The following is a 14,622-nucleotide window of genomic DNA, read 5'->3' on the forward strand; positions in this document are numbered from 1 at the left end:
TGTGCTATTCCTCCTGCCTGACCCCAACAGATGAGGATCTAAGTCTGGAAGAGTTTTGAGAGATGAATCAGAGCCAGAACATGTACCCCTCCACTCTGAGAGGTATATCTAGCCTTTGGTAGGTAAAAGAGACGACTTAAAAATGAGTGTGGGATTAGACTAATATTTGACCTAATATTAAAGTAACGGGGAATTTATGGAGTCATACCAATGTTTTAGTAGATGGGAAAGTGAGGGAAGGGTTCAACATTGACAGAGTTGAAAACAGTCATCGGTGAACATCAAGACCATTTCATGTCTCTCTCTCAAGGAGTTGAGACCCCTGACTATAGAGGTTATACATCATATCATCATTCTAATGTGTAAATATTTAGAGGTTGATCATTGAAATGACATATATAAGGAATACCAAGAAGTCGTAGGTAGAAACGGATGGGTTAACAGAAGGTCTGACACATATTAATAGAGGGACAAGGTATTTGAGTGTCATTTGCAGTTTCAGTTTTTAATAGTGGCACTGTTGGGTAGTAGATCACTATACTGGTGTCCACAGGCCAAGTATTTCAGCCCAGCTCTATCACTTAGGAGCTACAAGAGCTTCACGGGTCACTATTCTTCTTTGACCTTAGATTCTTCATCTGGAGAGTGAGGATCATGAAATCCTCTTCATGAGATTACAATGAAATGTAGCAGGGTCCACTGGACACTTGTTATAGAATGTGTTCTCCTGGGGCACCTGGGTAGCTCAGTGGTTGAGCATCTGCCTCTGGCTCAGGTCATGACCCCCGGGTCCTGGGATGGAGTTCTGCATCGGGTTCCCCGCAGGGAGCCTGCCTCTCCCTCTGCCTATGTCACTGCCTCTCTCTCTGTGTCTCTCATGAATAAATAAAATATTTTTAAAAAATAATGTGTTCTCCGAAAGACACTAAAAGCAGAATCTGATAACTGTAGATTTATAAGGATTGGTAGGCTAGTTTCTATTCTGACCTCATTGTCAACGTCAGATTCAACACAGATATGGCACTGACGACACACCAGTGCCATGAGCAAATCATGCCCGGGCTGACGACCACAAAGGAAATTACTCCTTCCTGACTCACCAAAGGGGAAAAAGGGTATACGCATATATACATACATACACAAAATCTCTAACAGTTATATACATGTAACTATTTTCATAGAATTTTGATTTATAGCTTTAAAGAAAAAAATAGCCTTAAAACCATGTAACCCCTCATGTATCCTTTCCCTAAAGCCATAAACACACCTCCAGTTATCCTGTCCAACAAAAATATACCACAGCAGGTGGAGTCACAAAAAAAGTAAATGGTTTCAATATTTTCATTCATTTCAGCCCTATTCCCTCAACAAAAACTTCAAACTGCAGGTGCGTGCAGCATACTTCTGCTATGACAAGAGCAGTGTATCTTTGTAACTGGGGCTTCACCTAATGATGTGTGAACTAAATGCTAACTGCAGCAAAATGACTCCAAGCCAAGAAAGCCCCAGTCGAGGGTCTCGCCTGGAAGAGGGCTACGCCACAGGAACACACCAGACTGGGGTTGGATCTTTGGTCCTGGGGAGATCATCATTCCTTCCTTCCCTTCAACTTCTAATGTTTCGAGAACAGTGTGTGAATTAGATTGGAATTTTCAGTTTGCAGACATTCCTCACGTGAGGGTCCAAATTTGATTTCAGTCTGGAAACCAGAATCTAAATGAGTTTGAGAGAGGAGTAGGTTTCAAGAAAGGTCAGGCCAGTCAAAGTAAAACGCTAACCAATTATTGTAGGGAAGCAGTTTCACATCTGGAATTGGTTATATGTGGAACAGAAGGAAGAGTTTTCTTAGGACAGTCGGTTTAATTACATTTTTAAAACAAGAAAGAGGAACCTAGGATCTCCAGCTAATCTCAAATGCAAACAGGCCACCTCTAGATAATCAATATATTTGCTTCTTATTTCAACCAGAATCGTTAGTACTATATCCATAAGTGGTTTCTATCAGTTGTTGGTCAACTAGGGGAAAATCTTTGGGGTGTACATTTTGCTTGGGAGTTTGTGTGTTAGGGTCAAATCTAGGCGTTCGGACATCTTGTCTCTTTAAAAGAAAAGATGCTGAGAGAGAAGCATAATTTTGGCATCAGGCTGACCTAGATTTTAATTTAGTAGCTGTGTGACTTTGGGAATGTTACTTAATCTTTCTTTATCTTTTTCTTATCTGGGAAATGGGAATAATTCTTATCTGGAAGAGATCTGCGTTCTGATTATTATATTAAATTACACAGCATATGTAAAACAACCATAATAAGACTGTGTGGCTACACAAAGTAACCCACAAATGTTGACTCTCTTGACTCTCTTCTTTGTTAGCTTATTTTTCTGAAAGCAATAGATTTTTGGCAAATACAATGAGATGGAAAGTTGTACGCACCCTACAACCTGAACTGTCGGTAGGATAGCACAAGAGAGGATAAGAAATTAAACGTACTGATGGATTTGAAAAGTATTCACCTTTGGAGCTCAGAGAAGTTCATCATCCGTAAAATGTATGCCCGGACATCTATTTTTGTGATTGTAGCAAATTGTACCTTGATTTCATGACTGCCCCCGCCACTCCCCCCACCAAAATAGTCAATAGTAGCATATTGTAATTATCTCAATTCACCAAAATCAGGACAACCACAAGCCCTGGGGTCAGAGTACCCCCTGGGCCAGAGCGTGTCATTCCCTTTGTAACCAGTGTCGTTGCCCATGGACAAGTTTGTCGACTGACACTCCGCCCGCCCGGAGTGTAAGAGACAATTCTGCTTTGCAATGAAGAAGTTTAGTGTAGCTAAGAACGATGCTGAAAGCAACATTTTACTCCCGAGGAGCAGGTTATGACCTTTCAAATGAAACTCAGCCAGAACATTTATATCACATTAACACCGGTAAATGGAAAAGAGAGGGAGGATATAATTATGTTTGCGAAGGCACTGTGGCATTGGTGGTTTTTATTGCCTTTCCCCTAAGTTTTTCTGAGGTCTGCAATATATTTCATCAAATTAATAGCATTATTGAATCCCTTCCCTTTCCCCACGTGAGTCCCGGTGCGGGAGTCCACCTACGAGGGACTGGGAGGGCCTAGTGCTGTTGCTAGAACCACACAGATCAGGGTGACAAGGAAAGATGGTTTCAAAAACACCAGATGCCACGGAGCCAAAGTGGCGGAACAATGCATCGGAATTATCGAAAGAAAAGAGAGTTGTTTGTCCACATTTTTAAACCCTTAAGGACAGTTTTCGGGCACTTAGTGTGGGTCTTTGTGTGCGCGAAGCACAAAATGCAGGACAAGATAGAGTCGATGTTTAAATGGCATGCAACACGAGGGAGCCGCTTGATGGAGCTGAGCATTTGCTCTCGTTACACTCTGCTCTGTTTATAAACATTCCAGCGATGTGAATAATAAGAAGCCAAGCACAGGCCTTTGTCATCCCTCCATGATCTTTCTGGTACTGGAGGGTTCAGGAGGAGGTGTTGAGTTTCTGTGTGCTAAAGCTTGTCAAGGGCACATCAAAATGCAATAATGAAATCAACTACCAGACAGATTGGATGGCAGATTTTGGCAGCTAACAAGGAGCTTTCTTGTTATAGGATGTGCAAACTTGTGGATTGCACTGCAATTAGAATTTTTTTTTTTTTTTTTTGCCTGAGCTCTTCTTGTACTTTAATTCTCATAAGTGACAACAGCAAAAGACTACTTCTCACTCCCTAACGTACTCTATCCATCTCCTTGTTGCTAAAGTAACTCATATCTTAATTTAACCTCAAATTTTCAAAAATCAGATCAATGCTATTCAGTGTTTATGAGATACTGATACTTCAAGGAAAAGTCGGTGATAGATGACTTAGAACTAATTCTCTTGCATTTTTTTTCAGTGTGTGCAAAATATCCTTTTGGTACTTTTTGTAATTGTTGTTGTTGTGGTTTTAACCATATGTCTCCAGTAGGAAAGCAAGATCTTTGTTTCTTAACAGCTGATGTGTACTTGCTACTGTGTCACACAGGAGTCCGTAATACTGTTAGCGACAGCTAAATCATTTCCACAAAAACTAATTTTAGCATCCAGGAAGGGAAAAACAACACTATTTCTGTGCTACTTAATAGAGGGATTTCATGTGAAACAACTCAGTGAACCAGGTCAACTTGTTTTTCAAAGGTTAAAGGTGACACGCCTACAGGGGTAAATGGTCTCCTCAGGGATTTATGGCCTAACTGCACCAACGTGAGGGCTCCATGTAGCTGATGAGGCAACTCCCAGAATATTCTGGTTGTTTAAACTATAAACAATCCTGGAAAGGAGTAAAGTGGGAACTGAAAGGGAGGGGAAAGGAGATAGAGGGATTGAATTCAGATTTCTAAATACACTTAGGGAATGTCCATTTCAGATTTTTAAATTCACTTAGGGAATGTTGGCTACCATCCCAACGCCATTGCTTCCAGTAGGAGGGTGGATACACCCGACCATCATAGAGTGGGTATCACAAGCACTAAAATCACAGTGCAGTTTATGATTTTTTTATTTTACAGGATAAGAGGTTTTCATTTTAGTGAACAACAACAACAACAACGAAACTTCAAAAATTGAATTGCAAATCCTTAAGAGATAAGACCTAGAGAGGAACTAGCCCCTATATTTTTCACTCTTTATTTTACTGAGAACGAAGAAAAATTGCTTATATATCCAAAAATACATATTTGGTTTTGAATCCAAAACCAGGGGCACCTGGATGGCTCAGTGGCTGAGCGCCTGCCTTTGGCTCAGGTCGTGATCCTGGGGTCCTGGGATCGAGTCCCCCACATCAAGCTCCCTGCAGGAAGCCTGCTTCTCCCTCTGCCTATGTCTCTGCCTCTCTCTATGTGTCTCTCATGAACAAATAAATAAAATCCTTTAAAAAAATGAATCTGAAGCCACTTTTTAATGCATTTAATGTATACTAGCATTTTGTATGAATAGACCAGACAATATCCTCTGTATCAGACCAGACAATGTGTATCAGGTTCTAGGAATACAAATAAACCAGAAACCATCTCTACTCACCCATGGGCCTTTGATAAGGAGATAGAAATACTGAGACCAACTCTTGCACGCAGTCTGATGGAGGCACAAAAATGGAATTATAAAGTCCCCTCTTCATGGAGATGAGGCTGGAGCTGTCTTGAACAAGCACTTTGGAAACAAACTTGGAAGAAAGGACAACATGGGTAGAGGGAAGATCACTAGTTAAAGTACAGGGGGTTGGAACACGGTGTGAGGTATGAGGCTGGAGATTTCACAGATTAAAGATTCCATGACAAAGAGTTTAGATAGGAAGGAGATTCAGGGATTCTCAGCAGGGAGTGACATAATCTCCGTCCTTTACAAAGATCTTTAAGCAGCCCTTGGGCAAACAGATCCAAGAGGGCAAATATTATTATATCAATACAGATTTTCCTTTCAAAACAATGTTTGGTAAGAGCCACTGTGCAATTCCAACTTCCTGCTAAAATATCCATGAAGACACAGGAAAAGTAAATACACCAAAAATCATCAGCAGACTGAATCTATCAGCAGTCTGAATCTAGGAAAATGGACATAACTCCACATGGGTGGAGCCGGGCTACCTAACATCTTTCTGAGATTCTATCTGCAGCTCGAGAGAGAAAGCCAGAAGCCACTGGGTAGTAGATAAGAGGGAAGATCCTAGAAATACAGCGTGGTGCATTTTGGAACATTGGTATAGATGGTGTTGGTACACAGCCCTGTGATCATGAATGTCAAAGTTTTTAATATTATTCAATCAGTTCATCAAACTAGAGAAAGAAGAAGTCAGGGAAGGAGTGAATTGCTCCTTCAATAGAGTAGAGGTACAGTATGATTTAAGTCTGTTGTAAAACGGGAGACAAATATGTACACCAGCCTTCACATGCACAACCAAGGAAATAATTCAGTCTCAAGGTGTATAAAGGCCAACCTAACTTTGTTTATTGAGAAATAGTGAGTCTGGACCCTTGTTTGAAGGTGAGTAAAAAGAAAACCGACATGGAGAAAATAATCTGCAGAAAAAAGAAAAGAAAAAATAGCATTCGATCCATAGGGATGAATAAAATGGTTTGTAATATTTCAGGACTGAGAAGAATTTCTAGAAAATGCTTGTTTTCCTCAATGAAGGACAAGGAGACAAGGTAACTATGAATAGGAACACATAATCTTAAGAAAATAAGAGGATGAACTGAAAAATAAAAGGAGGAATTAAAAGGGTGAGGATAAAATGAAGAACCAATGGCAAGAACACAAAAACCACGCTTTTAGAATTAACATCTTTAAAATCTGCATTGAAGGAACGCTTGAGTGGCTCAGTGGTTGAGCATCTGCCTTTGGCTCAGGTCCTGATCCCAGGGTCCCAGGATTGAGGTCCACATCGGGCTCCCTGCATGGAGCCTGTTTCTCCCTCTGCCTGTGTCTCTGCCTCTTCTGTGTGTCTCTCGTGAATAAATAAATAAAACCTTTAAAAAAAAAAATCTGCATTGAAGTTGGGGCAGAACCAATGATACAAAAACTTGAATCCATCACAGTGAGCATTGAAGTTTTCTTAGAACAAAGGAAAACCCTAAGCAGGAAGGAGGAAATGAAAGCTGCCAATGATCAAAATATCATAAAGCCAACTTGAGGCTGAAAGTTGTTTCTGAAGAAATGAATGAAAGAAAAGAAAACCAGCAATAATCAAAGGAATAAGAGGAAAAAGTTTCCTTGAGATGAAGCAAGGCCTGTGTAAGCAGACTGCAATGGTTGACAGTTATAATTCACAGAAATACCAGTGAAAAAGTGCAGGCCTACACATATCCCAAAGTACAAAATTAAGTGAAAGAAATTCCCAAGTTCGAGAACACAAAGCAACAAATTTTGATCCCTCTTAACAATGTCCTTTGCCACATTAAATACAAAATGACAATGAAGGACCATCTAATTCATTGCTGAAATTAGGTTAAAGCAAGTCCATATGCTCACTGCTAATCATTTCTTCCTGAAACAGATTATAAGAGGTGGCAAAACATCTCCTCAGAAGCATGTACCCAGCAGCCATGCAAACTCTCAGTATCAGCTTCCTCTGAAAGATGTCAGGTGATTCAAACCTTCAAGTCATAAGTATGATTTAGGATGTTATCATATGAGCAGAGAGCTAAAACCAATGGAGGCAGGCAGCCTCTAGGATGGCCTCCAGTGATCCCTATCTCCTAGAGTTCCTGCTCTGGTGTAATCCTCCTTCCTTGAGAGTGGATTGAATTTAGTTATCTTCTTATAGCAGACAGAATGTGGCAGAGGTAACAATGTTACCTCCAGGGTCAGGTTACAAAAAGAATGTGGCTCCTGCCTTGGGCACTCTCATTCTCCCCCTCACCCTGGGAATTTCTGCTGCCATGTTGTAACCTGCCCAGTTGAGAGGCCTACGTGGTAAGGCACTGAAAGAGCTCCCCCGTCAACTGCCCCGATCAAGGAGCTATGAGGAGCTGGGGTCCTCTGTCCAATAACTTGGGGAGAAATGAACCCTACCAACAAATTCACTGCCCTCGTCGCACCTTCAGATGGGAACGCACTCTTGGCAAGCACGTGGATTGCAGTCTAGCAAAAGACCTTGATCCAGGGGCATCCATTCAAACCAGGCCCAGACTCCTGACACAAAAACTCTGAGATAATAATGTTTGTTGTTTTCAGCCACTAGGGTGTTGGGTAATCTGTTATGCAGCAATAGAGAGCCAATATATAATGTTTTAATACTGAGTCAAAAATAAGGGGATAGAGCATAATTCTTTGACTGGTTTCTGGGTCACTTGGTGTTCTGAGATCTCTCCCATATGGCTTATTTTTTATACAGCTGAAGAGCGGTCTTGGTCTTGAGATGAGAGTCACCTCTGATCTGAGCAAGCACGTGACACATGTGCTAAGTCCCATGAAGCCTCTGACCACGGGCTACACAGATGCAGAAATCAGCTAATCAATCAATTAATCCATCAATCAATCCATCTTTTAAAATTTAAATTTCAACCAATCTATCTTTAATACTAAAATAAGATCTCCAAAGATATCTTAAAATAGAAGATATAATTAATGTAGATCACCATAATCTATTACGATTTAGGCCTAAAGCCCCAGAATTTATTTGGGAAGGCCTGATAGTACAGTGGTAGGAAACACAGCTCCAGGAGTAGAAAACCCTGTTTCAGCATTGGGCCGACCAACTCTGCCTAGAACTTCAGGCAAGTTCCATAATCTCTCAATACTTTGATCTCCTCCTCTGTGAAGCAGAGATATGCTATTGCTTGTAAACACTGGCACAGAAGCATGATACCTACTCAGAAAATGTGGGATCCCTGGGTGGCGCAGCGGTTTGGCGCCTGCCTTTGGCCCAGGGCGCGATCCTGGAGACCCGGGATCGAATCCCACATCGGGCCCCCTGTGCATGGAGCCTGCTTCTCCCTCTGCCTATGTCTCTGCCTCTCTCTATTTCTCTCTCTGTGACTATCATAAATAAATAAAAATTAAAAAAAAAAAAAAGAGAAAGAAAATGTGAGGTGCAGTCACCATATTTTAAGAGCTAAAAGTGGAAACGAAGGAAAAACTAAATTTGCTCAACTCCTAATCTCTAGTATAGGCAACTCAGATCCTGCTGTTTCAATCTTAATTCTGGCAATTAGGAAAAGATATAAGATAGATAACAGTTTTGAAAAGCATAGAGGTCATAAAATATATACGTTTTAAAACAATGGAGAAATATAAACAAATAAAGAGACCCCCCTCCCAAAAGCAACATAAAGAAGCACATTAAAAAAAATCAAATAAGTCAAAGATGTTCGACTAAATTCTATTAATGACAGCAACAAAGGAAAAAAGATTAAGCCCTTCTGCTCTTTAAAGAAAAATGTTTCTCAAATTTAGTCAAAAAAACATCATATTACTTTTGTCTTAGTTTCCAAGGGCTTCTGAAACTAATTGCCACAACTTGGGGTGGGAGAGGGGGAGGCTAAAAAGAACAAAAACTTATTCTCTCCCAGTTCTGGGACCAGCAAGGTGTCAGCTGGACTGTGCTCCATGTGGAGGCCCTAGGGACGAATTTTCTCCTGCCTTGTTCTAGCTTCTGATTTCTGATGCTTCCCTACAGTTCATGGTCTTCCTTCGTAGGCAGCTGCCTCCATCTTCCAGAGGCCACCGTCTCTGCTTCTAAATCTCTCCCCCCTGACCAGCACACTAATCATTAGATTTAGGACCAGTTTCAACCAGGACAACTTCATCATAACTCAGTTATATCTGCAAAGACCCTATTCCCACATTCACAGGTCCCAGGGGTTAGGACTTGTACACATCTCTTGCGGTGCACCATTCAACCCGTAACAGGGAAGTACTATTTACAAAAGGACACCTAAAATATATCCCCAAACAATTTAAATATGTGACAACAAGGAAACTAATTAGCATGCGTCTGCACAATCAAATATTTGAAGCCAACTAAAAATCAGGTATGGAGAATAATTCATATGTGAGGAAATGTGAGTGATAGGATATCAAGTAAAAGTATTAAAATACAAACAGACAAATAGGAAAAAAACAAGATGCAATGACCTCAAATAATCTATGCACAAATATGTATAGAAAAATATCTCAGAGAAAACACTAAAATATTAATAATGGTTAACACTGGTTGATAGGATTAGAGGCGATTTTTATTATCATCCTTAGAATTTGCTGTACTGTTAACAATTTCTTACAGTTAGATTTTGTTTAGACTTTCACAGCTTTTGTCTGCTTCATAACAGTAAATGTAAAGTGTATGTTTCAAACCCACCTTCTGATGGTTGTGGATATGCTGGGGTTCTTTGAAGCACAAGGAATTCAATAAAGCACAAGGAATGTATGGGATTGAGGTGGTTGTAAGTTTACACATAATATATTAGTTAAGATCACATACCAATAACCTGGGCTTACAGTCGAGATCTGTTACTTCCTGGCTGCGTGAACTTGGGCAAGACCTAACCTCTGTATGTCCTAATCTGTAAACTGGAAATGGAACAAGGCTTGCCTCAGAATATTGTTTTGGCAAGGTTTTTGCTCACATATTTAACAAAAATGATGGGTCAGCTGTTTTTACGTACAGTTGGATCAACAATTTAATATAGCGTCTGAAACGTAAGTTTCAGGTACCAGCAATGCCATATGGTGCATGAAATCCCTCTCGCTAATATTAGGAGCATTCGTAGGAATAGAAGTGGTGGTGGTAATAATGTACCTTCCTTTTTTAAAAAAAAATAATGTACCTTCCAAATTTCCACATGCATATTCTGATGCAGTGCATTCCCCTGAAATGCAGTATGAGGACTTCAACTGCCCACAAGGCACAGAGGTCCTAAAGTGACCCAAATGAGGACCCTTCCCTACCAAATACACAGGCAAGAATGATATATTTCCACATGTTTTTATAGCCTTCAAATGCCTTGACCTTCTAATGGTTTGATGCTATAGACTTAGAGCTACCTGTCCAGCCCCCAGGGAAATAGGCCACGGAAGACGCTGAGGGCCCTGATATTAGTGGCTCCCATCTGTTCCTGCCTTGCTGTGTCAAGCTGCAGGTGTTTGAGGTCTGCGACCTTCGTGTGTGCCCAGGGCAGCCCACTGAACCCTGGCTGTTGTGTTCAGAGCGCTCTCCCCAAGAACACAGCAGTCTGGGATCTGCCCACGGCATTAACTGCTGGCAGGTGTGCCCAGTTCCCGAGTGGGCATCATCATCCTGTTCACCCAGACCCAATGTGGAACTAGATGATTCAGTCATGTAAGAAGCATTCACCAGCTACAAGGCCTTGTGCTGGATGCTGGATAAAATAGCACTGGCCCCCCTGGAGCTTAGTGAATTAAAGCACTAGACAAATACAGAACTACACGTGGTAATCAGTGTCATGAAAGAAATAAGAGGATGCAAGGATGGAAGAAAATCAAACAGGAAGAGGTGACCTAGTCAGACTGGGTAGTTGGGGAGGGCCTCTTTGAGGAGGTGACAGTTCATTCAAAACTCAAGAATGAGGGGAATGAGCTCAGCAAAGAGGAGGGCAGGACAGCGACCCGAGTGAGGGAATACTGCATGAAGGTCCTGACAGGGAGAGCACCGGACAAACGCAAATGACGGGAGCGAAGCAGGTGCACTGGCCCAGGGGACAGAGGAAAGATACGGCTGAGCTGAAGAGAGGCCAGTCCCTGCAGAGCTTGGTCTCATTGGAGGCAGTGAGAAATGCATCCTGAGTCTGTTCTGACTGCACCGAGAAGGCACTGATCTGCTTTAAAGCGAAGGAGCAACAGTATTCAAATTACCTTTCCTAACATCGGCTGCTTTCTGGAAAAGAGAAGGAAGGGCCTGGGACCAGTGTGGAGGCAGGGAGTTGGGGGCATTTGAGTTTTCTGTTGGGAAAGAAATGGTAGAGCTGGCTTGCTGCCACACTGTGTGTGAGGAAGAGGAAATCCCATCAGGACTCTTGCTCGAGCAAATGGCTGGATATAGGGCCACGGATGCAGAGGCCAAGCATGGAGAAAATCCCATTGGTGGGCTGGTGATGCTGGAGTTGGAAATGAGGATAAGAGGGGCGCCTGGGTGGCTCGGTCGGTTAAGTGTCTGCCTCTGGCTCAGGTCATGATCTCAGGGTCCTGGGTTCAAGTCTCCATGGGCTCCCTGCTTAATGGGGAGTCTGCTTCTCCGTCTGCCCATCCTCCTCCCCATGCTCGCACATGCTCTTTGAAATATCCTGTATTTCAAAGACCTCGGAGACATCTAGTACCCCAAAGGAGATGAAAGGAGGCAGTTGGAGACACACATCTGGAACAGATATGTAGGTCTGAGCTCGAGATAAAAATGTGGAAGTCGGTCAGGGTCAGAATTGCCCAGACTTTGCGAGGCAGTTCCCACTCAGACTAGAGCCATGGCCTGAACCCAAGCTTGGTTGACTGAGGGACAAACCTCCCACCTACCCCCTTTCCCTGAGGTGGGGGCCCTGCCGGAGACTGGGGTCTACTCTGGGATCTTGTCTGACATCTAAAGTTAAATGACCTAGATATTTCCCACCAGGCTTCTAGAACCAAAACCTGTATCCTCTGATCTGAATCTGGCCTGCATCGGTTACCTGTGCTCCACCAGGTGCTTTTATTTTAAATGAGTCTTAGTGGAAAGGCAATGTATCCCCAAGGAAGACAAACCACAGTGTTTCAGTGAAGTGACGATGAGAAAAATGACAGGACAGAGAGCCTTTGCCTTTCACGGCATCCTCAAGTGCATGAATTGAGGGGCATACAAGAAAGGCAGCCCTGAGAGCATTTCTTTCCTGTCCACATAGCCTCTGGACTCTTTCGCATAGCCAGTCATCCCGCAAACACCACCAATCCAGGAGTGAGCCATGGCCAACGGCACCAGGCCCCGGGGTTCTCCTACGACTGGCTTCTCGCTTGCCCTCTAGATCAGAGGCTCCCTGTGCTCGCTGTCCAAACCCCAGGGTGCGGGGGGAGATGGTGGATGGGGAGGGCATTTTAGGCAGGCAGCCAACAAGGGAGGGCACAGAGTGGAACCACAGCAGGTGCGAGGAGGGAAGGGGCTGCAGTTGGGGCACATGTTCTACACGAAGGCAGGCGCGGATGGATAGATGGGCAAGAGCAGGGCACAGCGCATGACCTTGCAGTGCAACTGAGGGAGGCCAGAGGACCTGCCTTTCCCCTGAACCCAGACGCAGGGACGATGACGATGGACCCACAGTGGGATCCGGATGGACCCCATGAAGCAGTCTGAGGGCAAGTGCCACACCGGTCTGCCCGAGAGAGAAATGAAGAGATGAAGGAGCGGCGGGGGGTGTCTCCTGGAGCTGCAAACTGCATGTGAGGCTGCAAGGCTTCCTGCCAGCTTGCGACTGACGGGCACCTGGGTTTGCATGGATCAGAGGAAGGGATCCTGAGATTAAACCGTTGGGCACGTCTGAGTGCAAAATGCTGTGGTTGAGCTGATGGCTCTTGTCAGCCGGGGTGCAACTCCCCGCTTTCTTGTGAAAACCAGACCCACCTCCTGCAGTTCACAGGGCCGTGCGTTCAGCTGAACTGCAGAGGCAGCATGAGGAAGAGCAAGGGACCGGGACAGAACAGGCTGTGTGACCAGTGCCTGGGGCTTGGAGCCCAGTGAGTGATCGTTGCGCACCAGCTGTGGGCAGAGCCCAGGATACGACAGGTGGAGGGGCGAGAAGGCCTAAACAGGACAGATGATTAGTCTAGACGTGGGAGGCACCATGACACGGGTCAAGGGATCCAGAGGGGTGTGCTCTGAATACGGGGGAAATCCAGAATTAACGGCCAGGGAACGAGGATTTAGCTGTTGGAGCTTCTCCAAGGAAACTTCCTCCGTCTCCCACCCCTACAGTTTCAGAACTTACTGAGAAATGGATGCAAGAGTCACACAGGGATCAATCTATCAGCTTTATTGCTAGTAAAGCTGGCTCAGACAATGAGGCTAGTTGCTGAGGTCCCGGGGGGCCCCCTGCTTCCCCACACCCCCCCAACCTGCAGGCTTTCGGGGGGCAGAGGGACAGCCTGCCCTGTCGGGCTCCCACGAGGAGGGAAGAGCCTGCCCTGCTGGCCGGCCAACTGGGGGGCTGAGCCCCACCAAGTCAGTTCCTTTCCCCATATGAGGCAATCAAAGAAGTCCCCTGGTCCTTCGGGAGGGGGCTGGAGAAAGGCTGCAAGTCTCCTCTCTTCTCAGTATCTCCAGAAGGACAGATGTTCCCATTTTATGGGCCTCGATAGGGATCCTGGAGAAGGAAGGAAATCATTCTCCTTGCATTGTCCCAGCATTTACCATCAGATTGTACGTTTTGATATTTACCAGAAAAAAATTCTAATTTCTCAATGAGCTGGAAGGCCTGAAGATCCTTTGTTCCAGTGGCCTTCAATTTGTGTTTCCTTTGGTTTGGTTTTTAGTTGCCCAAGTCATCCTTCAGACATAAAACACGGAAGGCCAGGCTGTTTTGCCTGAAAGGAGCAGAAGGTAGGAGGTGCGGGAAGCCCGGGCGGGACCCATGAGGGCACCCTCCCTTCCCCAGCAAGCACCCAAAGGCAACTCAAAGCAAGCCGAGGACTTCTAGCTTTGGTTCCCAAACCTCCAAAACAGTCCTATGGTGCTGGGAAAACACTAACCAGAGAAGTTCTGATTCTTAGTCATTAAGGAAAACGCCTAAGCCAGACTGTGCAGCTGAGTCACTGGTGGTGATGGGGCTTCTGGAACCATCGAGTAATCCTCACCTTGACAGAGGCTTGAAAGCAACACAGAAAGTTTCAACTCACTTGGAAGGGTCCGAAACTAATACCGGTCTCCTTTCTTTTTGGACTACCATCCACCCCATCTCGTCATGCCCGTAGGTCTTAGGGGGGCTGCAAGTGGCTGTGGAGTTCACACTGAAAGGTGTCACCAAGCAGGGCGGTGAATACCCTTTATTGCCATTGCTACTGATACAGGTCTTTGCAAAAGGGTACATAATGACCAGGATGGTTCACCCAGGGGGTAAAGGGTTATATAAGCTCCTGGCGCTGCCCAGGG

The 14,622-nt window shown here is 44.2% G+C and overlaps 1 protein-coding gene and 1 long non-coding RNA gene across 5 annotated transcripts in view; both read right to left on the bottom strand.

The window, feature by feature from the left end:
- SUGCT (succinyl-CoA:glutarate-CoA transferase) overlaps nt 1-14,622 on the bottom strand; it is a 714,309-nt gene that overhangs the window by 185,384 nt on the left and 514,303 nt on the right. The gene's annotated exons all lie outside the window — the stretch shown is intronic.
- Nucleotides 13,493-14,622, bottom strand: part of LOC111090872 — a 3,651-nt gene continuing 2,521 nt past the window's right edge. For all 3 annotated transcript variants that reach the window (XR_005373115.1, XR_005373114.1, XR_005373113.1), the window contains exon 2: nt 13,493-14,338. This is a non-coding gene — a long non-coding RNA (uncharacterized LOC111090872). The remainder of the gene's footprint in view (nt 14,339-14,622) is intronic.

Source organism: Canis lupus, chromosome 18, assembly GCF_011100685.1.
Source record: "Canis lupus familiaris isolate Mischka breed German Shepherd chromosome 18, alternate assembly UU_Cfam_GSD_1.0, whole genome shotgun sequence".
In the NCBI taxonomy this organism is placed as follows: Eukaryota; Metazoa; Chordata; class Mammalia; order Carnivora; family Canidae; genus Canis; species Canis lupus.